The 27,778-nt window shown below is 42.5% G+C and overlaps 1 long non-coding RNA gene across 2 annotated transcripts in view; it reads left to right on the forward strand.

Moving 5' to 3' along the window:
- LOC308592078 overlaps nucleotides 1–14,485 on the forward strand; it is a 49,042-nt gene extending 34,557 nt beyond the window's left edge. For both annotated transcript variants that reach the window (XR_014010352.1, XR_014010353.1), the window contains one exon: nucleotides 14,420–14,485. This is a non-coding gene — a long non-coding RNA (uncharacterized lncRNA). The remainder of the gene's footprint in view (nucleotides 1–14,419) is intronic.
- Nucleotides 14,486–27,778: the final 13,293 nt, after the last annotated feature.

A 27,778-nucleotide genomic window follows, 5' to 3' on the forward strand; every position in this document is an offset into this window, starting at 1 on the left:
TCTTGAGATAATTTTTGTAATCCATTATTTTTTAAAAATTGGTCTATCTCAGTCTCTTCCTGTGGCCCTTGCGTGAACAGTTTTTTGAAATATCTCTGGAAACACTTTCTAATTTCTTCTAGTTTCTGAATATTTCTCCCTTCAACCTCCAGATTGGTGACAAAGTTCAGTTTTTGTCTCTTTTTCAGCTGCCATGCTAGCAGCTTTCCACATTTATTTGCCGATTCAAATGATCTTTGTTTCATTTGCTTAATTTTCCATTCCACTTCTTGGTTTATCAATTTCACATATTGTGCTTGGTGGAATTTAATCTCTCTTAGAATTTCTTTTGATTTTGGTTTTAGTCTCAGCTTTTTCTCTCCGTCTCTTATCTTCTCTAGTATCTTATCTTTTTTTCCACTCCAGAGTTTTTTCTTAATCGTATTCTGTTGTATCAGAAACCCTCTCATCACGGCTTTACTTGCGTCCCAGATTGTTCTCTTTTCAACCGAAGTATTTAAATTTATTTCAAAGTAATCTTTCAGGGTTTTTTGGGCCTTGTTCACGATCTCCTGATCTCTTAACAGAGTGTCATTCATTTTCCATCTGAAGGAACCGGCTGGAGTAAGTCTTAATTCCATTTTCAAGGCGTTATGGTCGGAGCAGGTTTTTGGGCAGATTTCCACTTTTTTAGTCTTAGGTGCCAGCCCTCTAGTTGTCCATATTTGGTCGATTCTTGACCATGATAGGTGGGCCTCAGAGAAGAATGTTCCTTCTTTCCCTAGGGGGTTCTTTGTCCTCCAAATGTCAATCAGGTCCATACTGTCAGTTAGTTCAAAAAAAGTTTTAGGTAGTCTGCCATCTTTAGTCAAATTTTGGTTTTGTCACTTGTCCATATAGGTAGAGACCACTCCATTCATGCCTCCCATCATGATGATGTTAGTATAGTCCATATAATCCAGCATTGTCTCATGCAGCTTCTTGTAAAATTCCGATTTCCCCTCATTTGGTGCGTAGATTCCTACTATCAAAAATTTTTCTCCTTGTGTTTGTATCTCTATTGCCATGATTCTTCCTTGCTCATCTTTAAACAAAAATTTCGGTGACAGGTTCTCCTTTGCATAAATCACTACGCCTCTTTTCTTAACTTTGTCTGAAGAAATAAATTCTTGACCTAATCTTTTGTTGATTAGCACTTTCCTGTGGAGCCTAGTCACATGTGTTTCCTGCAAGCAAATAATGTCCAATTGTTCTTTTTTCAATATATGAAAGATCCTTCTTCTTTTCTCCGGGGAATTTGCGCCATGAATGTTCCAACTAAGTAGCTGTAGAGACATCCTGAATCAGTTGGTAAGTCCTAATAGAGAGTCGACTTCCTTTTCGTCCAGACCTGCAGGTGGCCCAGGTGTTGATTCCGGCGAAGGTGGTGGCCAGACTCCTGCCACTCCTTTCCGAAGGTCCTCCCCGTGGTCGTGCAGAAATTTCTCTTGGTCCTCTGCTGATCTGATTTTTACTTTTTTCCCTTTGAAGTTAAAAGATATTCCTTGGGGGAATTCCCACCTGTAGGGAATTGTGTTGTTTCTCAACAATCCTGCTAAGTCTTTATATGTAGTTCTTAAATCCAATAGTTGTTTCAGAACGTCTCTGAAGATTTCTGCTTTCTTGCCTTGAATCACCAGTGGATTTTTGAAATGTAGGCCTAGTATGTTATCTCTTTCTTGCCTAGATCTTAAAATGATCAGGCAGTCTCTAGATCTGTCCTTCCTCACCACTCTTCCCAGTCTGAAAGTGGTGACAATTTTAAAGTCCTTATCTTCCGCTATACCCCAGAACTTTGAGAATTCTGCTGTCAAAAAGCCAATCAAATCTTCTTTTTCAAGTTCTGGAATAGATCTCAATCTAAGATTGTTCTCCCGATTTTTCAATTCCACCATAGACAGATAGGCCTGTTGTTCATTGATTTGCCTGCTCAGTGGCCTTACTTCCTTTCTTACTTCCTCAACTTTCTTATTGGCTTGTTCTGCTTTTTGATTCGCTTCTTCAGCCAGTTTGCGATTCTCTGCCGTTATTGTTTGGATATTCCCAATTGCTTGTGTATTTTGGGAAACTTGCTCAGTCAGTTTGTTGATAGTTGCTGTCACTTGATCAAATTTTTCCGCCTGTTCATCAGCTTTCCTGTTTAAAGCTGCCAATTGTTCCAAAATTTCTTTAGAGACTGGGTCAAGCCCTCCTGAAGCCATATCCCCTGGGTCTGGCTGCTTGATTTCTCCTTCTTGCAAGCCTAAGACAGTTGGGACAGATGATCTACGTGTCTGCACAGTCAAAGTTGTTTGCAACAGTTCAGATTGTTTTGGTTTTGATTTAGCAGCCCTTGTTCTCCCTGTGCCACTCATTCCACAGCTGTCTATGTGTCAAGGTCAAATTGTAAATCCCATGGGAAAAACAGTCCAGAATAAAAACATCCAGGCAGAAGATGAATAAAACAATAAGCAGTTCTCAGAGACTAAATAATCCACAGTCCTCTAGGGGGAGCTCCCCTGTAGTCAAAGAAAAGTAGAAACTTTCCACCATTAAATTCCCAGTGGACCAACAAAGAAGGAAAAAATAGGAAGTACCTTCAACATCCCTTTAAACTTGCAGAGCTTTTGCCCAAATCAAAAAGAAAGTTTCAATAATGGTGCATGCAACAGTTCCTTATTTGTATCCCACAGTAAGGCTCAAATGTAGCACGTTAAAACTTTAGATACAGTTCCCGCAAATTGACAGATCCTTTGTATCCTGGCAGTCCGCAGACTATCTTTTCTTAAAATTTTGCAATCCACCAAGAGAAGGCACAATCCCAGTCCAAGTCCAGTTCATTTACACAAAAAATAATCCTCTTTACTTGTAAATAGCGAAGTCAAAAATTGCACAGTAAAAGCCAATTCCCTTTAAAGTCCCTCTTTCAGCGCTTCCCGCTTATCGAGGTCTTTGCTTTGAACTTAAGCAGAATCGGAAGACGGACTTCCCTTTTGACGTCTCCCGTTTTCAGCCGAATTCAGTAATTTAGTTCCCCAATCTTGTGGTTCTTACTCACGAGTATGTTGTTTGAAAAGTACTTTTAAACATTTTTTTTTCAACTCATTATGGATTATTTCCCAATATTACAGCTCACCAACTCTAAAGTTATATGACTCATTTCTTCTGTCTTGGTGGATGTGCCTCTCAACGGAACACGGCGCTGGCAATATCTGGTGCTGGCCATGTGGAAAGAACAGAGTTGATGAGGCTGAGGCATAACGCCATGCCCTTGGTTTTTCTTCCTGCTCCATATTTAATGGCCAAAACTTTACCCAATCAGATACGCCCTTGAATGGGTGTCCTTGATCCCAGCTCAGTCCTGTACACCAGCAAGTGGGGATATCTGGCCTGCATTCCACATCTGGCCTGCCACCATTTCCAGGGACAGAGAATTATGATTTGAGGACCCGCCCCCTTCGCTTGGGAATAAGAAAGACACATGGACACAGTATTTTAGGTTAATGGGTTAGAAAAGGCCACAACTTTATTGATTACAGCATGTGAGAGGTACTGGCTTCTGAGGGAGACTGAGGGAAGAACCATACCCTCATGCCTGCAACCAATCCCTGATCCCCTTTGCTATATCAGTCAGCCATATGTCATGTCCCGCATCCGACAGATATACGCCATCAGACCAGTAGAGGGCCTCATTGCTGAAACGAATGCCATGGTGGTCAATGACCCGACCACCCAAGACTGCCACTCTACGCACCACCACCCGATCCAAGGCTCTCCTAGCCCTATTTATGGCTATCGGGCACCGGCTATCTCTCCAAACCCGCCTCTTCATCTGTGATGCCCACAGAATGATTATGTCTGGGTAAGAGGCCTTCAGTTCTTTAAGTCGCCATAAATATGCCACATCAAATCGACTGCCTTTCGATAAGCTAAATCATTTTCACCTAATTGAATTATTAAAGCATTTGGGGGACCCTCCACTGCCGCTTTGGCCCTAACTGTGGGCAGCATTTCTGCCCAGCTCATTCCCCTCCGGGAGATCCAGGAAATAGTAATGTCTGCAGGTAAGTTGAGGTGCGGCCCGAGACCGGCATTGATGGTGCGGACCTTGGCCCAATACACAGTGCTGTGCCCAATTATCCAGATGCGCGCCCTCATAGTTCCTGTAAGAATTGAAACAACAGGCCAAGGTCAGGTTCCCCCCGTGAGCAGCCATACTTTTTTTCTCACATAACACTTTTAAGCATCCGATTTCCAACAGCCTAGATCCTTAATCCTCCCTGCAGTCAGGCCCAGGTGCATTGCCGTGGTGGCCGCCCCTATGCAAAATGAGTGTGCAGCGAAATCAGCGGGGGGTAAGCCGCATGCTGCAATTGTTAAACACATGACACGAGTGAACTGGTGCCGAGTCAGGGGTGAGCCATCCGCATGAATCAAGAGTGGCCCTGCCATATTAGCTCTCAAAAACAGGAAGCGCCTAGTCTCCTTAACCGGGCATGGACCCGATTTACCGGTCGCCAAAAGCCGAATTAAAGCCCCCCTCCCGTACTGGTCTGTTTTAGAACTGCGTATCCGCAAGACTAGATCCTGCCACGATAGCGTGACATCGCTCAACAGTAAGCCTCGGGAAGAACAGCGTTGGCCAGCCTCATATACTACCTCCCCAATGTGGAGTGCGCCAAAAAAGGCAATGGAATACGCTGCTGAGAATAAGCGGGCCTCGTACTTAGACCAGTAAACAGTTCTCAATTTTTTATGGATCTGGTAAAGGATGTCAAACGATATTGGCCTTCTGTTATCGCAGCTGGGGGGCTGCAATCTATGCCAGCCCTCCAAGGCCTTTTGCACCATGAAGTCGCCACATGGGTCAGAAGAATAAACTGCCTTGCAAAAGAATGATATTGCCACCGTCTGTATGTTAAGGGTTTTTGGGTCGCGGCCCATGCGTCTCAGATGTACTAAGTAGGAAAGAACCTCAGACTTGACAGGAAAGGAATTGATTCTAGTGGTGTAGGATTTACTGCGAAATTTTAGGAAATCCAATGAAGCTTTCTTGTAAGATCTTAAAGTGGAAGGCGCCACCGAGGCTAATATTCCCTGCATCACTTCTAGTTCCCAAGGCTTCATAGGTGCTCCGGGAACGGCTGTGGAAGCTGGTGCGCGCCCGGTGCTAACGAGCGGAAGCGGTCCATCTGAAAACGAGATAGGGCATCCACAATGTCATTGTTAACACCAGGCACAAATTTGGCAGAAAAATGGACATTGAGCTCTAAGCACAAGAGGACAAAGGAGCGTAGAAGGGCCCCCACCCTTGGTGACCGGGCGGCCTGCTTGGATAGGACTGATACTACTGCCTGGTTATCGGTGTGAAAGCATACCCTATGGTTACTAAATTCTTTAGACCACAAGTGCACTGCCACTACGATCGGGAAGAATTCCAAGAAGGTTAAATCTCTGGTTATTGGACCCCCCCCCCTTCCAGGCTGCGGGCCAGTGCTGTGCACACCATTGTCCCCTGAAGTAAACACCGAACCCTAGAGAGCCTGAAGCATCTGAATGCACCTGAAAGTGTGCCAGTGTGGTGTAGTGGTTAAGAGCGGTAGTCTCGTAATCTGGGGAACCGGGTTTGAGTCTCCGCTCCTCCACATGCAGCTGCTGGGTGACCTTGGGCCAGTCACACTTCTTTGAAGTCTCTCAGCCCCACTCACCTCACAGAGTGTTTGTTGTGGGGGAGGAAGGGAAAGGAGAATGTTAGCCGCTTTGAGACTCCTTAAAGGGAGTGAAAGGCGGGATATCAAATCCAAATCCAAACTCTTCAACCTGCAGCGACATGTTATCCTGCCACAGGGAAATTCCATTATAACTTTCCAAAAACTTCAACCAGACTTCCAGATCGGATTTTACCTCTTTTGATAGGCGAACCCTGTGATGAGGTGATCGCATGACAGCTGATAGCCTCGCGAGGCGGCCGCAAAATGGGCGGCCAGGGGAAACCACACGGCAAGCGAAGTTTAAATGCCCAAGCAGTGACTGAATCTGCTTGAGGGTTACTTTCCTTAGGGGAAGAAGTTGCCAAATAAGGTCTCTGAGTGCAATTAATTTTTCTCTGGGAAGCTTTGAGGTTTGGGCGACAGTATCCAATTCAATACCCAAGTAAACCATAATTGTAGCTGGGCCCTCTGTTTTGTCTGCGGCCAATGGCACCCCCAGCTCAGCTGCTAAAGTCGTGAAGGCTTCCAGAAGGGCCGAGCACTTTTGTCTATTATCAGCCATGAGGATAAAGTCGTCCAAGAAGTGCGACACACCCTCCGAGCCTGTTCTATAACAAAGTGTCCAGTCCAAGAAGGTACTGAATGCCTCAAAGGCTGCGCAGGCTACTGAGAAGCCCATGGGCATTGCCTTGTCTACGAAGTATGCCCCCTCGAATTTAAAGCCCAGCCACCGGAAATCCTCTGGGTGGACTGGCAAGAGTCGAAACGCAGACTCGATATCGCATTTTGCCAGCAACGCGCCTTTTCTAAATTTGCGAATAAGTTTGACTGCTTGGTCAAAGGAGGCATATCTCACAGAGCAGAGTTCTTGAGGTATCGCCTCATTGACAGACCCTCCTTTCGGGTAGGACAGGTTGTGAATCATGCGAAACTCACCGGGCGCTTTTTGGGGGACAATGCCTAATGGGGGAACCCTCTATGGGAGGGACCAGAAAGGGACCGGCGACCCTCCCTGCTCTTATCTCATTGAAAATTTTATTGTGCGCAACTTCGGGCATTTCTCTGACTGATTTCTGATTTGGTGGGTCACCTGAACTGGGGGGAAAGGCGAGTGGAATCCTAAAGCCTAAACTAAAACTTTCCCAAAGATATAGTGCTGCTGTCCTGTTGGGGTAGAGGGCTAAAAGAGTTTTTAAAGGGGTCAGCTTAATGGGAGAAAAGGCCAGGCCGAGTTCCAAGTTATTATTGGTTACGCTGTGGTCCGAAGGAAGCACCATGGGAGCCTCTAGTACCCTAGTTGGAGAAGCCTCTCCCGCCCCAAAAGGGCTGCCTTCCTTTGATGCAAGCAGTGGCTGGGTGGTTGCCGAGACATTTTTCACACTCGTGGCTATACTTACAGATAGGCCTCGTACAAACCCCTTTGTTGAATTCCCAGCACTGCCACCTCTGCTTTGAGTTGGCCTTTCCAAATTTGGATGAATCCTGGGACTTCTTCTCTACGTAGGGACCGACGTGCTCCATCCAATAATTTTGGTCCCTCCAATCCCAACGTGTAGATGATAACAGAGAAGCGTTTCTATGAAAATCCTCATCATAATTTAGAGCAGCAGTCTCCCCTGCTAATTCCCGTGCCCTCCTGACATGTGCTAAGTAAGCTATTAGATGCATCACACGTTTAGGATAAGCTGCGCTGACCAAACCCATGAACACCTGGAACCCGTCCAGCCAATTTTCAAAGTTATGCTCGGCTCGTGGTGTTCTATAATGCCACTTGCCGTAGCTACACTTCTTTTCCCCCTTCCCGGTCATCTTAGGTAGGGGCAACAAAGTAAATATGTCAATGAAATCACCGTTAAGTATTTTGGTCCTCTTTCTTTGAGACAAATGATTCCCCAGGATAAAATCAGTAGATAAATTTGTGGATGTTTTTACATCCTGGACTAAAGCACCGTCCTTCCATTCCAGGGGACCATTGAAGGACTCATGGTATGAATTAGCCCTTCTTTCATACACCTATAAAGGGAGCCCTGAGCTGTCTTCCCCCCAACCCCAGTACTCCTCCATAGGTGTGTCGCTATCAGTATCTGATGATGAGGTACCTGATCCCTCCTCAGACTCCAACCGTCTGCTTCTCTTGCTCTTCTTAGAGGTATGCTTCCTTTTTTCCTTCCTCTTTCCAGCTTGGCCCTCGCCTGGGACCGGTGTTGGAACGCTGGTCACCTGGTCGCCCTGGTGCTCCTGCGCCTCCTTGTCAGAAGAGGAACCTGACGCGCCTTCTGCTGCAGCAGCTTGTGGTGGTGCATCCTGCAAAAGACTACGGATGCCTACATCCTTGTGGGGGTTAGTAGTATTAGGGCCTCTAGCGTTTGCCTTGTCAGCCTTACCACCCTTCTGACCCCCTTTTGACTTGCCTGCACTGGACGATTGTGACCGTGTGTTGGGATGGTTTGCTGAATCATTGCTCAACCTCAGTGTGGCCGCGCTGGCAGCTGAAGTGCTGGGGTGATCCAAATAGCAAAGGGGGGTATCAGGGATGCATTCTTGCGAGGGCGGCACAGGAGGCAAGGCCAACTGGCCTGCAGACTTGCATTGTCTATAAAACGCCTCAAAAGAACTGGGCAAATGCCTGCAGGTTACAAGGCATTACCAAGGCCTAGGTCCCTTCCTGATTTCCCTGCGCCAACCCAGATCCGGCGGGCGTCTGTTGGTTCTCTTGAGCAGACATAATTAGAGACAAATACCCTTATAAGATAGTTCAGTAAAGTCTACACTGGCTGGTTTGGATTGCCTAGTAGTAGGGCGGGTCCTGTCCTGAATACGTAAGTCGGAAGTATTACCAAAATAGTTCAGCAGTGTCTGCACTAGCAAGTTTTAAAGGAAAACAAAGATGCCTACCCAAACCTCTAACCAAGGTATCTAGATGCAAAAGCCTAGTCTTTAGCACCGACCTGGGTCTATAAATATGAGTACAAGAGTACCTCCGAGAAGTAGACAGCTATGAGCAAAACTTACAGAGGAAAATGAATAAGAACCCAGAGATCCAATGGTGCAGAGGTGTGTTGATAAAGGCCAAAACAATTAGGAATTAAGATGAGACAAATGAAATATTCAGCAAAATCTATATGACCTTAGCCAAAGAGGAGAAGCACCCTGGGGCCGAGAAGCACTTTGAATTGCAATAAACCAAATGAACTGAGAACCAAAGATGAAAAGCTCCCTGGAGCCCCTTTTGCACTTTAATTAAGATTGGCCAATTAATCCCACAAAATGAAAAGCTCCCCAGAACCCTTGTGCACTTTACTTAAAATTCCTCTAATGAATTATTCAGCCCAAATGAGAAGCTCCCTAGAGCCCTTGCATACCTTAATTAAAATTAAGCTTCAGTGGAGGCCCATGAGTTCTAGTATTATCAGAGAGGGAGAAAAGCTTTCCTCTGTTCACTTTCTCCCAAGCGATGCTGGAGAAGGGCCCAGCAGGGGGAGAGGCAGCTCATCAGCTGGGGAAGGAAATCAGTGTAACACCAGGGATAAAGGGGGGCAGATGGGGGAATCGGCGAGGGGGCTCCAGGACTCCACGCCGGAGACCAGCGGGGAGAGCACGGGTCCTCCGCTACCCACACCCTCCCTGCGCAGAAGACTTCCGCGCAGGGAGAGTAGGAGGAGACTTGGAGTCAAACAGCTTTTATGCTGGAAAAGGTTTAAGAAACGCCCACTGACGGATTCTGCTAGCGACTGAAGCAGCCACGAAGGGAAGGGCTGTCCAGACAGAAAAGGTTTAACAAGGCAACCTAGCCAGGAGTGGCGGCAACTTACGCACGAGCAACCCCTATATTTATGACATGGACAATATAAGTTAGGCTTGGTTAACAGCATGTTTCATTGTGTAGGTCACTCCCCACCAGTAACCTACCAAGCTCATTAAACAACTTGCATACTGTTCCTGCAACAGAGCTGTTGTACTCTTGAAAAATTAATGTACCTGTTCAAAACATTCTCAAAAGGTACAGTACTTTCTCTGCAAAAGCCATTGCGCAACCTGGAGATTGGAACAGCAACAAGGTGATAAGCCTTAGATATCTCAACAGAGTTGCTGTACTCCTTCATGTTGAAATGTACCTCTTAAATATACCTCTTAAGTATTCATTTTTGGACTGGAACAGAATTTTAGGCTTCCTGACTAATGGAATAAAAGACTCACCAGGTAATCTCTGAAACTTGGAGTCAGATGAGATGCTTAAGGAAGTTGTTAGCCACCTCTCAAAGAAATATTTGTAATGTTAACATTGTAAAAAAAGAGATTACAGCCGTAATATATCATGTGAAAAATCCTGCCGCCCCCAAAACTATTGCCTCTTCTCTGATGGGGAAATGATTTTTATTTGATGTTGGAGCACCTTATACAAACGGGGATGCGGGTGGTGGTGTGGGTTAAACCACTCAGCCTAGGGTTTCCTGATCAGAAGGTCGTTGGTTTGAATCCCCGCGACAGGGTGAGCTCCCATTGCTCAGTCCCTGCTCCTGCTAACCTAGCAGTTCAAAAGCACGTCAAAGTGCAAGTAGATAAATGGTACCGCTCCGGCGGGAAGGTAAACGGCATTTCCGTGTGCTGCTCTGGTTCGCCAGAAGCGGCTTAGTCATGCTGGCCACATGACGCGGAAGCTGTATGCCGGCTCCCTCGGCCAATAAAGTGAGATGAGCGCCGCAACCCCAGAGTCGGCCATGACTGGACCTAATGGTCAGGGGTCCCTTTACCTTTACCTAGGTCAGTGGCTATCACTGCCTCCTGTGGGAGTGAGTGCCATAATTTAACTATCCACTGCATGAAGCAGTTCTTCCTATTACTCATCCTGAATCTTCTGACATGCAGCTTCAGTGGAGGCCCATGAGTTCTAGTATTATCAGAGAGGGAGAAAAGCTTTCTTCTGTTCACTTTCTCCATGCCATGTGGAATTTTATAAGCTTCTATCATTGTCACCAGTCAGGCTTCAGGGAATCCAATCCCTCCCACAGTAGGCAGCCAAGTAGTAGATAAACAAGGAAAGTTCTTACCAAGTCTTTTATACAATACAGTGGTACCTCAGGTTAAGTACTTAATTCATTCCGGAGATCCGTTCTTAAACTGAAACTGTTCTTAACCTGAAGCACCACTTTAGCTAATGGGGCCTCCTTCTGCTGCCACACCGCCGGAGCACGATTTCTGTTCTCATCCTGAAGCACTAGTTTTGGGTTAGCGGAGTGTGTAACCTGAAGCGTATGTAACCTGGAGCGTATGTAACCCGAGCTACCACTGTATTCACAGAGAGAGAGATAGCAATGCCATCTTTCTTAGATAATGGCGTTTCTCCAAGTTAAGCCCCACCCCTCCATCTCTCCCCTTATACGTCATTCCTACGGTGGCTGATCTGTGCCTTCTACCTCTGAGCTCTCTGCTCTCCTACTTTCAATGACCTCCAGGTTCTGGGGGTGGTGGTGTCTGGCATGCTTACTAAAGATACTGAGTCTGTCAGCTGTCTCTCCCCTGGTGCTTCTTCTTCTTCCTGCTCCTCTCCCATTATTTCCCAGCTTCTCTCCTCCTCTGCCTCTGAGCTATGCCCTCCCACAGACCACTGACTTCCTCTTCTCTGGAAAGTTCAGGAGGAGGGGGAGGCGGTCTCCACCATTCCTCCTTCACTGTCCAGTCCCTGACATCACCTCTTACTCACTTTTTCTATGGACCCAAAAGTCTCAAATGAGGCAACCTTTGCTTGTAGGGGAGTCACTTTATTCCCTTCCACATTTTGGCTGCCCTTTTCTGAACCATCCTGAAAACCAACTCCAAAGATTCTCCTCTACTTAACTTGCTGATCTACATCAACAAAATTGAGCCCCCATCCAAACATAAGTTGTTGGGTTTTCAGGAAGAGAGAATGCTCTTGTGCTCAGGTCTGGCTTGGCCCCTGTGAAGATGGGATGCTGAGCTGCATGGGCCACTGGCCTGATCCAGCAGAGCATTTCTTAGTTTATTATCACCCTAGTGGCAGGGGAAATGTTGTGGGATGGGGAAATAGAAGGGAACCCCCTGTTCAGTACAGTTTTTCTTCCCCTACTTGGCCAGGGAATATCTGAGCCATGACAGCCTCATAACCCATTAGGGCCCCAGCAAACTCTGAAACTGGCCACGTGGAAAACAGATGTCTGCCAAGACCAGTGGTAAATGGTGTTCCAAATAACTTTGTTCCTGCTCCCTAGCCAACAATACCTTACAACCCAAGCCACTCCTGATTAAAAACAATAAACCAGCTGAGTGGCCGGGCACAAACCCAGATTCTTCCTTGCTCATGAAGGAAAGGGTATATAAAGAGCTGGTGCCGTCACCTGGGACAGAAGAGACCAAAGGAGAAGCTCTTCCACTCCATTGACCAGCGTGAAGCCATCATGAAGTTCTCCATCACCCTCTTTGTTGCTGTGCTGCTGATCTGGTCCATTATAGCTCTGGATGAGGTCCAGGCTGAGGATTCAGCCCAAAGCAATACGGTAAGTAGAAGAATATAAGGAGAGCCCTGAAATCAGGTCAGGGGTCCATCAAGTCCAGCATCCTCTTCTCACAGTAGTCAACTGAAGGAGAAGCCCACAAGCAGGCCCTGAAGGTAACAGCCACTCTCCCTGACACTTGGGATTCCCAGGAACTGATATTAACAAGGGGTCTCCATCCTGTTGCCAAGGAGTTGTCATTTGCTGTTTCAAACTGAACATGGCCATCCAAGGGGCCTCCAATGTGCTCAGGTCCTGCTTGTGGGCTTCTTGTGGACTTCTGGATGGCCACACTGGGAACAGGATACTGCACCAGATGGGCCTTTGCTTGCTGTCTAGTGGGACTCCTCTCAGATCTCCTAAGACACAGGGTGGTATCCAATGCTTGTCTTCCTCAGAGTAGACTCATTGAAGTTAAGAGGCATGGCTATCTTAGGTCCATTAACTGCAAGGAATCTACTCTGAGTAGGGTCTTCTCTGAGTAGGACTAGCACTTGCTACCAGTGGCATCTGAACTGAAATTGTTTTCAGATGTTGTTAGATGAGTTAATTCATTTATCTCTTGTTTTGCTTGGTGCCCCAGAGGAAGGGCAGGATATAAATATAATTAATAATAATTATGGTAATGGCAATAACAACTAAATCTCAACAACTCATAGAAAGCTGCCCTCTGCCAAGTCAAACAATTGGTTCTTCAATGTTATCTATGAATTGACTGGTTGTAGCTCTCCAGGGGTTCAGTCAGGGCTCTTTTCTATCCCCACCTGCAGATGCCAGGGATTAGGGTAAAGGTAAAGGACCCCTGGATGGTTAGGCCCAGTCAAAGGCAACTATGGGGTTGTGGGGCTCATCTCGTTTTTCAGCCCAAGGGAACTGGCATTTGTCCACAGAGAGCTTTCTGGGTCATGTGGCCAGCATGACTAAACTGCTTCTGGTGCAACGGAACACTGTGATGGAAACCAGAGCACACAGAAATGCCATTTACCTTCCCTCTGCAGTGGTACCTATTTATCTACTTGCACTGGTGTGCTTTCGAACTGCTAGGTTGGGAGGAGCCAGGACAGAGCATCGGGAGTTCATCCCGTCACAGGAATTTGAAATGCCAACCTTCTGATTGGCAAGCCCAATAGGCTCAGTCGTTTAAACCACAGTCTTTGGTACCTTGGACCTTCTGCATGCAAAGCAGATGTTCTAACACTGAGATTTATTATTATTATTGTTGTTGTTATTATTATTGTTATTATTATTATTATTATTATTATTATTATTATTATTATTATTATTTATACCCCGCCCTCCCTGGCCAAATCCAGGCTCAGAGCGGCTTACATCAAACGTATAACACATTAACTTAAATCAGGCAAACAATTGAAATACATCCTAAAATCAGATCAGGATCAAAATAAAATCCAATCAGATGGCAACCCACAGATTAGGGTTGGGGACCTTAAATGCTCACCAGGCCCAACTGTTTCTGCTGAACTTATATGGGTCTGTGAGAAAAATTGGGAGGCCACTTTCATGCAAGTTCTTATGAAAGGGGAGGAGGAGTCAGACTGAACCCTGACCAAAGGCCTGGCAGAACAGCTCCGTCTTGCAGGCCCTGCAGAGAGAAGTCAAATCCTGCAAGGCCCTGGTGTTTTGTGACACAGTGTTCCACCAGGCCGGGGCCCTGGCCAAAAAGGCCCTGGTCCTTGTCAAGGCCAGTCTAATCTCCTTGAGGCTCGGGACCTCCAAAATGTTGTTATTTGTGGAACGTAAGGTCCTCCGTGGGGCATACCAGGAGAGGCGGTCCCGTAGGTATGAGCGACCTAGGCCTACATTCCTTCCCTCAAACTCAAGTACAATCCTAGTCTTTGTGGTTCTCATAAAGGGGTGGTTTAAAGAGAAACAGACGAAGTTGTCTTATACTGAGACAGTCCATATAGCTCAGTATTGTCCACTCTGAGGAACAAAACATCTCCAAGGTTTAGGACAGGAGACCTGGCAAGTACACCTGGGAATGCCATTGTAGATTGAATTTGGGCCTTTTGGCCTGCAAGGTAGATGCTCTAACACTGAGTACAGTTTGCAGTGGAAGAGGATAGTCTCTTCCACTCTTGACCAGAGGGACAAAGGTTCCACTCCACACTTGTAAGGCGAGGAAGGGTGTCTGCAGATGCTGGGTCGTGATATCAACTATCTTCTCTTTGCTACCAACAGGGGGCATCGAACAATGTGATTCATACAATCAGGAAACGTGCCCCAAGGGCAAAGAGGCATGCAGTTCTGGTAATCCTTCTTTGGCGATATATAGTTAAATCTATAAAAAATGGTGACAAGCCATGTCAGCCTTCACCCAGTGGCTAAGTCATAGCAACATGTCCTTCCTGCCTGCTGCTGGCCCTCCTCAAGGCACCTCCACTTCTGCAACCAGACCCTGCGATGCTCCAGTTCATTTTGATCTAACCTCCGACTGCTCCCTCCTCCCAAAGATGCTCAGAGGTTCAGCACAAGGTCTTCAAACATCAGCCCATCACCACTAATTTCTCTCCATGCAGAAGGAACCCAGCACTGAGGCATCAATTGCAATGGCCCACTCAAAAAAATAAAGGTCATCCAAAATTTCTCTGTGTCTGTTTTTACCTTGGATTAATGTCACGTCAGTTGAGTTTCAAGCAGAAGAGGTTTATTCACTAGGGCTGCCCCACTGAGCTGTGATTGTCATTGGAGGCTCAGGTGGCCTTGGCAAGGAGTGCTTTTTTCCAGCTCCAACTGGTTCACCAGCTATGGCCCCTTTTGGACACAGATGACTTGACCTCTGTGCTCCATGTTCTGGTAACTTCCAGGTGGACCTCTGCAAAATGGGGCTGCCCTTGAAGACAACTCAGAAACTTCCGTTGATTCATAATATATCAGCCAGATTACTAGCAGGAGTTCCATTTTCATCACATATAAACCAGATGCATCGGTTGCCCCTTTGATTCCAGGCTCAATTCAGTGTACTTCTATTTGTGTTTAAAGCCCTAAAGGAGTCAGGCTCCAAATATCTGAAAGATAGTCCCCTTCCTTACACTCCCTCTTGGCTGCGAAGTTCTGTGGGCTAACCAGCCTCATATAACCAATATGCTTAAGTCTACTTAAGGCATAAAGGGGTTAAGACCATTGAGTAAGCTGTCCTGCCAGGCTTAGCTCACCTTGGGAGGAGCTAGGGAATCAGGCCTATGGTTCTTCCCTCAGTCTCCCTCAGAAGCTCAGCATGTAAAGAGGTCTGAGCTGATTGCTGAAGCTCAGATGTAGCATGGCCATTATTGTGTCCCTATGCTAATAATTTAGGAACCTGATCCAGCAGCCAGGCTCTTCTTGTGTCCACAGATTATTTACTACTATGTTCAGAACATTGAGACAATGTCCTCATCATGACATACAGACATTCAGCTTTCCATTTTTATGGACAGTCTTCTCTCATAATGCTAGAACGGAGTCAGGGCTGTCCAATGAAGCTGAATGGCAGAAGATTCAGGACAAAGGAAATAAACTGTATAGTTCAACTATGGCCCTCAGTCCCACAAAAGGTACTGATAGTCACCAGCTTGGACGGCATGAAAAGTGGATTAGTCTAATTCATTGATAATAGGGTTTCTGCCTAATTATGTTCTACTCAAAGTGTATCCACTGAAGGTGATGGACCCAATTTCTCATGTTCATTCATTTTGGTGGTTCTATTCTGAGAAGGACTCACAGTGGATACCACCAAAAGGCCATCCATGGCTACTGATTGTTTTATTTTCTTTATTTATTGCATTTCTATCCCACCTTTTTCTCCCTAAACTAGATGCAAAAAAAATCTTTAAAGATGATGAGGGTCGATTACTAGGGGTAAAAATAACAAAAGGTAAAGAACATTTAATTATAGTAGGAGTTTATGCACCGAATGGTAACAAAACAGAATTTTTCAGAAAAGTAGAAGCTATTTTAGTGGAATTTATAGAAGAGGAAATTATTTTGATGGGAGACCTAAATGGTGTCACATCAATAGAATTAGATAGAACAGAGAGAGAAAGAAAATAAAAAAGGCAGACTCCCAGACACCTTCTTTCAGATGGTAGAAAACTTAAATTTGATTGATACATGGAGATATAAAAACCCAGGAGAAAGACAGTATACACATTTCTCGGAAGTTAAAAAATCAGCCGACAGAATTGACAGCATATGGGTATCAAATAACTTAACAACTAAAATTTAAAAAGCAGAAATACAGACCAAAATTATTACAGATCACAACCCAGTCACATTAGAATTAAAGGAACACAAGAAAACTAATAAAAGATGGAGACTTAATGAAAGACTATTAAATGACAAAAAGATTGTGAAAAAATTGCAAGAACTATTGAGAGAATTTTTTGAATTAAATAAAGAACAGGATACAGACTTCAGGACAATATGGGATGCAAGTAAAGCTTTTATAAGAGGCTTTTACATACAACAAAGTGCAATAAGGAAAAGAAACAGAGAGCAAAAACTAGAACAAATAAGGAAAGAAATAGGAATAAATGAAAAATTATTAGCAAAACAACCAAAAAATGAATTAATAAACCAAAAACTAAAAATATTACAAACCCAGGCTTCAGCAATATTAAATAGCGAAATTGAGGACAATATCAAATGGATGAAACAAAGGTCGTTCGAATTTGCAAATAAACCCGGAAAGATGCTAGCCTGGCAACTGAAAAAGAGACAAAGGGAAAAACTGATTGATAAAATAGTGGAAGAGGAGAGAACTTTAGATAACCCTGAGGAAATTAAAAAGTGTTTTACAAAATATTATAATAAGCTATATAAAGCAGGAAATGAGACAGAGGTTGAAATAAAAGAGTATTTATGTGGAAAGGATATACCTAAAATTAAGAAAGAAAAGATTCAAGAGCTAAACTCCCCAATAACCACGACAGAGCTTCATCAAGCGATAATTAAGATGAAACTGGGAAAATCCCCAGGCCCAGATGGTCTTACCGCAATACATTACAAAAAATTAGAGGAACCACTATTATCACCTATGAAGACACTCTTAAATAGAATATTAGAAGACGGGAAGATTCTCAACACCTGGAAACAGGCGCACATAGTAGTAATCCCAAAACAAGGACGAAACAAAGAGTTTATAACTAATTATAGACCAATATCATTATTAAATAACGATTACAAGATTTATGCACAAATATCGGCAACAAGATTAAAGACAGTTTTGCAGGATTGTATAAATAAAGAGCAGGCAGGGTTCTTGCCGGGCAGGAAAATGAGTGATAATATAAGAACAGTGATTGATATGATCGAGTATTTAGATATGAAACCAAGTAAGAAGGTAGCCTTTGTTTTTGTGGACGCGGAAAAGGCGTTTGACAAAGTATCATAGAAATTTCTAAAACTATTATTAGACCAGATGGACATGGGAGACCAAATTACAAGAGGGCTAAAAGCTATTTATGAACAACAAGAAGCAAATATAATAATAAATAATGATGTGACTGATTATTTTAAAATACAGAAAGGCACCAGACAAGGGTGCCCACTTTCACCTTTATTATTCATTTTGGTTTTGGAAATATTAAATCAAGAAATCAGATTGGATCAAGAAATAAATGGAATATCCCTAGGAGAGAAAATATACAAAATAAGGGCATTTGCAGATGATTTAGTTTTAATGGTGGAAAACCCAAAGGAAAGCTTAGCAAAGGCTCTAGAAAAAATGGGAAACTTTGGAAGGGTATCAGGTTTTGCTTTGAATAAAGAAAAAACGAAATTAATGGTAAAAAACATGGGAGATCAAGAGAAAAAGGAACTGGTAGAAAAATTTGGATTACAAATTGTAAAAAAGTGAAATATTTAGGTATACAAATAACAATGAAAAATATAAATTTGTTTGAAGATAATTATAAAAAAAATTGGGAAGAAACAAAAAGAGAAATGGAAACTTGGACAAGATTGAAATTAACACTCTGGGGTAGAATTTCGGCCATTAAAATGAATATCTTACCAAAACTTCTGTTCCTTTTTCAAATGATTCCCATAATAGGTAAAGATGATTGTTTTAAAAAATGGAAAACGGACCTAACAAAGTTTATATGGCAAGGTAAAAAGCCACGGATAAAACAATAAGAGAAAATTTTATGAAAATGGTGTACCAATGGTACTTAACTCCGGTAAAATTGGCAAAAATTTACAAATTAAAGTCGAATACCTGTTGGAGATGTAAAAAAGAAATAGGAACAATGTTTCACATGTGGTGGGAATGCCGACCTATTAAACAATTCTGGAATGAAATCTATGAAGAACTCAAAAAGATGTTTAAATTATCTTTCAGTAAAAAACCGGAGGCATTCCTTTTAGGTTTAATTACAAATGAGATCCCCGAAAATCAAAGGAAAGTATTCCTTTATGCAACAACAGCTGCCAGGATGCTTATAGCTAAAAACTGGAAAGGCAGAAAATTTCCATCAGTGAAAGATTGGCAAGTTAAATTATGTGAATACATAAATCTGGCAAGACTCACAGCTTACATAAGGGGACAATCGGACCAGAAATTATTAAAAGAATGGGGTTGTGCCAGAGAGTATATGAAAAAACATTGTTCTGGAGTTAGTATATTGGTATGTAATGAATGATGCTTTACAGGGTTAAAGAAAAAGAAAAATGGTGTAAAAAAAATAAAAAGTACCAAGGTGGATGTAATCTAATTAGACACAACAATACAGTAAGAGTAAATTTTCTGAGGTCTTAGAACAAAGGAAGGAAGTCAATTTGTGTTTATGTATGTAATGATATGTTTTTTTTCTGTAGATGTGTGCTTTTTCGTTTTTGTTTAGTTTAGTTTAGTTTCCTTTGTTTTTTTTTCCCCTTTCCCTTTCCCTTTTCTGTTTTTTGTTTTGTTTTGTTTTCTATATGTTCCGGGGATTTTTGTTTGTACAGTATTATTTTGGATTCTATGTTCGTAATTTGTGTTATGATTCTGCATTGAAAATAAAAAAAATCTAAAACAAACAAACAAACAAACAGAAAAGTGGATTAGTCTAATTCATTGATAATAGGGTTTCTGCCTAATTATGTTCTACTCAAAGTGTATCCACTGAAGGTGATGGACCCAATTGCTCATGTTCATTCATTTTGGTGGTTCTATTCTGAGAAGGACTCACAGTGGATACCACCAAAAGGCCATCCGTGGGTACTGATTGTTTTATTTTCTTTATTTATTGCATTTCTATCCCACCTTTTTCTCCAAGGAGCTGAAGATGGTGTACATGGTTCTGCCACTCCTCATTTAATCCCCACAACAACCCTGTGAGGTAGGTAAGCCTGAGAGGCAATGACTGGCTCAGGGTCACCCAATGAGCTTCATGGTTTGAAGCTTGGTCTTCCAGGAACCTAGTCCAACACGCTAACCAATGCACCACATTGTCTTCTTGCAAAGTCCAGGGATCTAGATGAACAGAGAGATTTTAGTTTGGCAAACATAGATGGGGCTCTTTTTCAGCCGGAACCGAAAGGTTCCCAAACCTCTCAGGTTGGTGCCATTGCCATTCTAAGAGAATGTGACTTCATTGTGAGTTCTGGCACTTCTTTTTCTAGAAAAATAGCACCGAGCATAGTGTTATGCAGCACAGTGAAGCTCAGAAACAAAGTGGCATGAGGCTTTGCAGGATCCTAGTCACACTGAAGAGGAATTTGTTGTTGTTGTTTTGAATACTTTGTAGACTGCATCATTTTGATAATCTCTAAGCATTGTACAAGGAAACAAAACAATTGACCTCACATTTTGACTCAGGAGGGGGACACCCTGAGATCACCTTCATCCACCTAATTATTGGGTCCACACCCATAGGCGATTGTCAGGCAACTGACATCGGAGCAGAGTGGAGAGGTTAGGCTCCCACATTCTGCCGGAGAGGGAACTAGTAAGGGAAGAGAGAGAACATCCTCTGGGGAAAGAAGTCCAGGTGAAACCAGGAAGAAGGGAGAGGCAGAGAGCACTTCGGAGGGGAGGCTCCAAGACTCTTCCAGTGAAGTCAGTGAGGAGAGTGGAGGACCACCGCTTGGCACGCCCACTCTGCGCAGAAGGCTTCCGCGCAGAGAGGCGAGGAGGAGGTTGTCCGTTAAGGAATTCTTATGCTGGAGGAAATTTAGGAGACACCCACTGACGGATTCTACCAGCGACTGAGGCAGCCGCGCAAAAGGGCTGCTCAGCCAGGGAAAGACACAACCACCCCTAAGCAGTTGGAACAGCTGGAGGTTTACACACAAGCAACCCCAATTCTCATGATAGCGATCATGTCCACCCCAGCAGCTTTTACACCAGAGTATGGGAACCATTGGTCCTCCAGATTGTGCTTGATTCCACCTCCCAAGAGCTCCAACCAGCATAATCAATGGTTCCACATGACGTGCATTCATTATAATGGATCTACTCTGAGGAGCATGAACATTGGGTGCAGCCCTCCAGCTCTTTCCCCCAAATTTCTGGTGCCTGGAAGAACAGCTGCTCCTTCTACTCAAATTCCCCTGGGCTGAGCTTCTGCTTCATTTGTGGCTCTCATCACAGACCAGAAGAGCACCAGGCTTGAAAGCAGGACAGCTGATACTTTCCATGATGGCTGTACACAGGAAGGTGTTCCTGAATGGTTATGCAGGGAAGAACCACCTTAAAGAATGCCCTGTCTTAGATGATGGCTTCGAGCCTCCTCAAAATAACCAAGCAAGTATTAAAAGTCACCCCAGAACTGGCCCTGCTAAACATCTTCCAAGACCATAATGCCCACACACATTACAAAGAGCTCATAACCCACAAAGAGCTCATAATGACCTAGATCAAAGTCCACCAATGTGAGGGGGATATCTAATCAGGAAGAATTTTGGTCATTCAGGTTTAGTGTCTATGAAGCAGAAAGAAAATTAATGAGCATACCATTTTCCATCATCTGTGTTAGTTCCACATGGGCAGCAGCAGAAACTGCCAGGAGCCTGATCTGAGACCAAGCCATAATAGATAATATCTAACTGAGCCTGCGGAAATACTTGAGGAAATTTTTGCACATTCTCTGGGCATTGTGCACATCTTCCAGTCAATATGCAGTGTCGCCAATAAAAATGTCCTTGCTCTCTGTATCTAATCCACAGATGCATGCAATTCTCTGCCCCTGGAAATGGTGGCAGGCCAGATGTGGAGTGCAGGCCAGATATCCCCACTTGTTGGTGTACAGGACTGAGCTGGGATCAAGGACACCCATTCAAGGGCGTATCTGATCGGGAAAGGTTTTGGCCATTAAATATGGAGCAGGAAGAAAAACCAAGGGCATGGTGTTATGCCTCAGCCTCATCAACTCTGTTCTTTCCACATGGCCAACACCAGATATTACCAGCACCGTGTTCCATTGAGAGGCACATCCACCAAGACAGAAGAAATGAGTCATCTAACTTTAGAGTTGGTGAGCTGTAATATTGGGAAATAATCCATAATGAGTTAAAAAAATGTTTAAAAGTACTTTCCAAAAAAAAAGGGGTTCTTTTTGTTGGGGATAATTCAGACGGAAATTTCCAGGTGTCAAAAAAGGTTATTTATGTACTGTATGCCACTACAGCGTCCCGTGTTTTGTTAGCCCAAAATGGAAAACGAGCAAGGTCCAAATTAAAGAAGAATGGAAATATAAACGGATGGAATATCTGCAGTTTGCAGACCTAACACATCGAATAAGAGAACCAGAAGAACATATGTTTAGAGAAGATTGGAGAATGTTTACTGAATATATGGGGGGAGATTGTGTACACTTGAAAACGTTGGCAGCATTAAGATAAATTCAACAGTGTAAATAAGTTTTGATGGATGTAATGGAATACTGAATGGTTTGGTTGATGTAAAATATGCAGGGATTTGTGTTATGCAAAATTAACCATGGAAAGAGAAGAAGGGAAGTCACTGATATTTCAAGGTGGTTTAAATGAATATTCTAAATTGTAAAACAGAAAATTTAATGTAAAATTTTAATGTAAGTTGCCATTCTTCTTTCATTGGGACCTTGCTCATTTTCCATTTTGGGCTAACAAAACATGGGCCACTGTAGTGGCATACATAAATAACTTTTGCTGACACCTGGGAATTCTTGACTGCTTGGTCAAAGGAGGCATATCTCACAGAGCAGAGTTCTTGAGGTATCGCATCATTGACAGACCCTCCTTTCGGGTAGGACAGGTTGTGAATCATGCGAAACTCACCGGGCGTTTTTTGGGGGACAGTGCCTAATGGGGATATGTGCAAACCCTCTATGGGAGGGACCAGAAAGGGACCGGCAACCCTCCCTGCTCTTAGAAGCCTCGGGATCAGGGCCATTAAGACCTATACCTACACCTTTGGGGCCTGAGGACCAGGAGAGAGAGATATCACCATTACCAAAGGGAGAATAGCTTGTTCGGGATGTCTCTGCAGCTTTTAAGTTGGAATATTAATGGCTGTAATTCCCCGGAAAAAAGGAGGAGGATTTTTCATTTATTAAAAAAAGAACAATTAGATATCATTTGTTTGCAGGAAACACATGTGACCAGGCTCCACAGAAAAGTGCTAATTAACAAGAGATTAGGCCAAGAATTTATTTCATCAGACCGAGTGAAGAAGAGAGGAATTGTGATATATACAAAAGAGAGCCTGTCACCAAAATTTCTTTTTAAAGATGAGCAAGGAAGAATTTTGGCAATTGAAATTCAAACACAAGGGGGAAAATTCCTGATTTTGGGGATTTATGCTCCAAATGAGGGGAAATCGAAATTTTATAAGAAGCTGCATGAGACAATGCTGGACTATATGGACTACAATAACATCATTATGATGGGTGATATGAATGGGGTGGTATCTACGAATATGGACAAAGCGCAAAGTCAAAGTATGACAAAAGACGGCAGACTGCCAAAAACCTTTTTTGAACTAACTGACAATATGGACCTGATTGACATCTGGAGGACGAAGAACCCCTTGGGAAGAGAGGGGACATTCTTCTCTGAAGCCAAAATGACATGGACAAGAATCGACCAAATATGGATAACTAGAGGACTGGCACCTAAGACTAGAAAGGTGGAAATCTGCCCAAAAACTTGCTCCGACCATAATGCAGTAAAAATGGAAATGAAACTAATTCCAACTGGTTCCTTTAGATGGAAGATGAATGACGCCTTATTAAGAGATCAGGAGATTGTTAAGAAGGTCCAAAAGACTTTGAGTGATTATTTTGAAATAAATTTGAAAACTACAGTTGAAAAAAGAGTAATCTGGGATGCAAGTAAAGCAGTCATGAGGGGGTTTCTGATACAACAGAATGTGATAAAGAAAAGAGCTCAGAATGAGAAAAGAGATAAGATCTTGGAGAAAATAAAAGAAGGAGAGAAAAAATTAAGATTGAAACCAAAGTCACAGGAGATTTTGAGAGAAATTAAACTTTATCAAGCACAATATACAAAATTGATAAACCAGGAAGTCGAATGGAAAATCAAACAAATCAAACAAAGGACTTTTGTTTTGTTTTTTTATAATAATTTTTTATTGCTTTTTTCCAGATAACATATCAAATAACAGAAAACAAACAACCAGAAAAAAAGAAAAATAAGAAAGAAAGAAAAGAAGAAAAACAAAAGAAATCCAACTTTCAGTTACATCCTTCCAAATCTTACTGAACTTCCCCACATCTCCCTCACCCTGCTTTCTTAACAATAAAATATCAGCAAATTAATGGCTTGTTTCATGTGTTATTAATACTTTCGAATAATTCTCTTTTGGGTTCAAAATACTTATTATCAATTTACTTTTACTTTAAACAAAACAACATATTATTTTAAACTTTAGTCCTTTCCTAATCATATCTTAATTTCCAATATACAAAATCTTATTGCTGGAGCTTGGTTTTTCAATTCATGCAAATTGTTAACATTCATAAAGCTTATAGTGTTTTTGTAGATAGTCCTTAAACTTTTTCCAGTTCTCCTCCACAGTCTCTTCTCCCAAATCACGGATTCTGCCAGTCATTTCGTCCAGTTCCATATAGTCCATCAATTGCATATGCCACTCTTCCAGTGTGGGTAAATCTTGTGTCTTCCAATATTTTGCGATAAGTATCCTTGCTGCTGTTGTTGCATACATAAAAAAAGTTCTATCCTTCTTTAACACTTTCTGGCCGACAATGCCCAAGAGGAAGGCCTCTGGTTTCTTGGGAAAGGTATACTTAAATACCTTTTTTAACTCATTATAAATCATTTCCCAGAAGACCTTCACTTTTGGACAGGTCCACCAGAGGTGAAAGAATGTCCCTTCAGCCTCCTTGCATTTCCAACATTTATTGTCAGACAAATGGTATATTTTAGCAAGCTTGACTGGGGTCATGTACCACCTGTATATCATTTTCATAATGTTTTCTTTCAAGGCAGTGCATGCCGTAAATTTCATACCAGTGGTCCATAACCTTTCCCAGTCTTCAAACATAATGTTGTGCCCAATGTCTTGAGCCCATTTTATCATGGCTGATTTGACTGTCTCATCCTGAGTGTTCCATTTAAGCAGCAAGTTATACATTCTCGAAGGAATCTTAGTTTTAGGTTCTAACAGTTCTGTCTCTAGTTTCGATTTTTCCACCTGGAATCCTGTTTTTTTGTCCGACTTAAAAATCTCTTGAATTTGAGCATAATGAAACCAATCTTGCAACTTATGCTTTACTTTTTCATAGCTCTGTAACCTCCAATTGTCTCCTATTTTTTCTAACATTTCCCCATATTTCAACCAACCGGTCTCCATATTGGGTTTTTTTCGGGCCTTAGCCTCCACTGGTGATAGCCACCTCGGGGTCTTACTTTCCAATAAGTCTTTGTATTTTGTCCAGACCATAAATATTGCTTTTCTGACAATATGGTTTTTGAATGTTTTATGGATCTTAACCTTGTCGTACCACAGATATGCATGCCACCCAAAAGCATTGTCGAACCCTTCTAGATCTAGGACATCGGTGTTTTCTAATAGAAACCAATCTTTCATCCAGCAGAAGGCTGCTGCTTCATAGTATAACCTTAAGTCTGGCAGGGCAAATCCCCCTCTTTCTTTTGCATCAGTTAGTATTTTAAATTTTATTCGGGGCTTTTTGCCCTGCCAAACAAACTTCGAAATATCCTTCTGCCATTTACCAAAACATTCAACTCTGTCCACAATCTGAAGGGTTTGAAACAAAAACAGCATCTTTGGCAATACATTCATTTTTACTGCTGCAATTCTACCCAACAAGGAAAGTTTCAGTCTTGACCAAATTTCTAAGTCCTTTTTAACTTCAAGCCAACATTTTTCATAATTATCCTTAAACAAATTCAAGTTTCTGGAAGTCAAATTAACCCCTAGGTATTTCACTTTTTTAACCACAATTAATTCTGTTTCTTTCTGTAACTCATCTGTTTCTAAAGGTGTCAGGTTTTTAACCAGAACCTTGGTTTTTTGCTTGTTCAGCTTGAATCCCGCCACCCGACCAAACTCTTGAATCAACTCTAAAGCTCTTTTTATACTAGACTCTGGCTCCTGTAGTGTTAAAACCAAATCATCTGCAAAAGCTTTCAGTTTATATTGTTTCTCTCCGACAAATATTCCCTTTATCAACCGGTCCTCCCTTATCATGTTCAAAAGCACCTCCAGGACTGAAATGAATAAGAGAGGGGATAAAGGACACCCCTGTCGTGTTCCTTTTTCAATTTTAAACTCATCTGTCACCACATTGTTCACTATCAGTTTAGCTTTTTGTTCTGAGTAGATTGCTTCTATACCATTTTCGAACCCCTGTCCCACTCCCATCCCTTCCAAGTTTTTCTTCATAAACTTCCAAGAAATGTTATCAAAGGCTTTCTCCGCGTCGATAAAAATTAACGCTGCTTTTGTGTTGATATTTGTTTGTAAAAGTTCCAAAATATCAATAATATTCCTAGTATTGTCCAACAAATGTCGGCCTGGAAGAAAGCCCGCCTGGTCCTTGTGAATTACTTCATTTAGCACTCTTTTAAGCCTACTTGCCAAAATGTCTGCAAAAATTTTGTAATCCACATTTAGGAGTGAGATGGGACGGTAGTTCTTTTGTTGAGTCTTTTCAGTTTCCAATTTAGGAATCAATGTGATGAAAGCTTCTTTCCACGTTTCCGGTGTCTTCTTCCCCTCCATAATCTGGTTACAAACCTCCATTAGTGGTTGTATCAAGTAGTCTTTTAGAGTCTTATAGTACTTGGAGGTAAGTCCATCTGGGCCTGGAGATTTGCCGAGTTGCATATTCTGAATGGCACTCTCAATCTCCTGTTGTGTTATTCGATCATTTAAGATTGTTCTCTTTTCTTGAGATAGTTTTGGTAATCCATTTGCTTTTACAAATTGGTCTATCTCCGTCACTTCCTGAGGCCCTTGCGTATAAAGTTTTTTGAAATATTTCTGGAAACACTTTCTTATTTCTTCCGGTTTCTGTATATTTTTCCCTTCCACCTCCAGATTGGTGACAAAGTTCAATTTTTGTCTCCTTTTCAACTGCCATGCTAGCAGTTTCCCACATTTATTCACCGATTCAAAGGATCTTTGTTTCATTTGTTTAATTTTCCATTCCACTTCTTGATTTATTAATTTCACATATTGTGCTTGATAAAACTTAATTTCTCTTAGAATCTCTTTAGATTTTGGTTTTAGTCTCAATTTTTTTCTCTTCATCTCTTATCTTCTCTAATATCTTATCCTTTTTTCCATTCCAGAGTTTTTTCTTGATCGTATTCTGTTGTATCAGAAACCCTCTCATTACTGCTTTGCTTGCGTCCCAGATTATTCTCTTTTCCACCAAAGTGTTCAAGTTTATTTCAAAGTAGTCTTTTAGAGTTTTTGGAGCCTTTTTAACAATCTCTTGATCTCTTAACAAGGTGTCATTCATTCTCCATCTGAAGGAACCGACTGGAGTAAGTCTCAATTCCACTTTCAAAGCATTGTGGTCGGAACATGTTTTTGGGCAGATTTCCACTTTAATAGTCTTAGGTGCCAGTCCTCTAGATGTCCAAATTTGGTCTATTCTTGTCCATGACAAATGAGCCTCAGAAAAGAATGTTCCCTCTTTACCTAGAGGGTTCTTTGTCCTCCAAATGTCAATCAAATCCATACTGTCGGTCAATTCAAATAAAGTTTTCGGTAGCCTGCCATCTTTGGTAAGATTTTGATTTTGCGACTTATCCATGTAAGTAGAGACCACCCCATTTATATCTCCCATCAAAATGATGTTAGAATAGTCCAAATAGTCCAGCAATGTCTCGTGCAGCTTCTTGTAAAATTCTGACTTCCCTTCATTTGGTGCATAAATTCCTACTATCAAAAACTTTTCTCCTTGTGTTTGTATCTCAATTGCCAAAATTCTTCCATGCTCATCTTTAAATAGAAATTTCGGTGACAGGTTCTCCTTTGCATAAATCACTACACCTCTTTTCTTAACCTTGTCTGATGAAATAAATTCTTGGCCTAGTCTTTTGTTGATTAATACTTTCCTATGGAGCCTAGTCACGTGGGTT

This window comes from Podarcis bocagei (assembly GCF_964188305.1).
Source record: "Podarcis bocagei genome assembly, chromosome: 7".
Classification (NCBI taxonomy): Eukaryota; Metazoa; Chordata; class Lepidosauria; order Squamata; family Lacertidae; genus Podarcis; species Podarcis bocagei.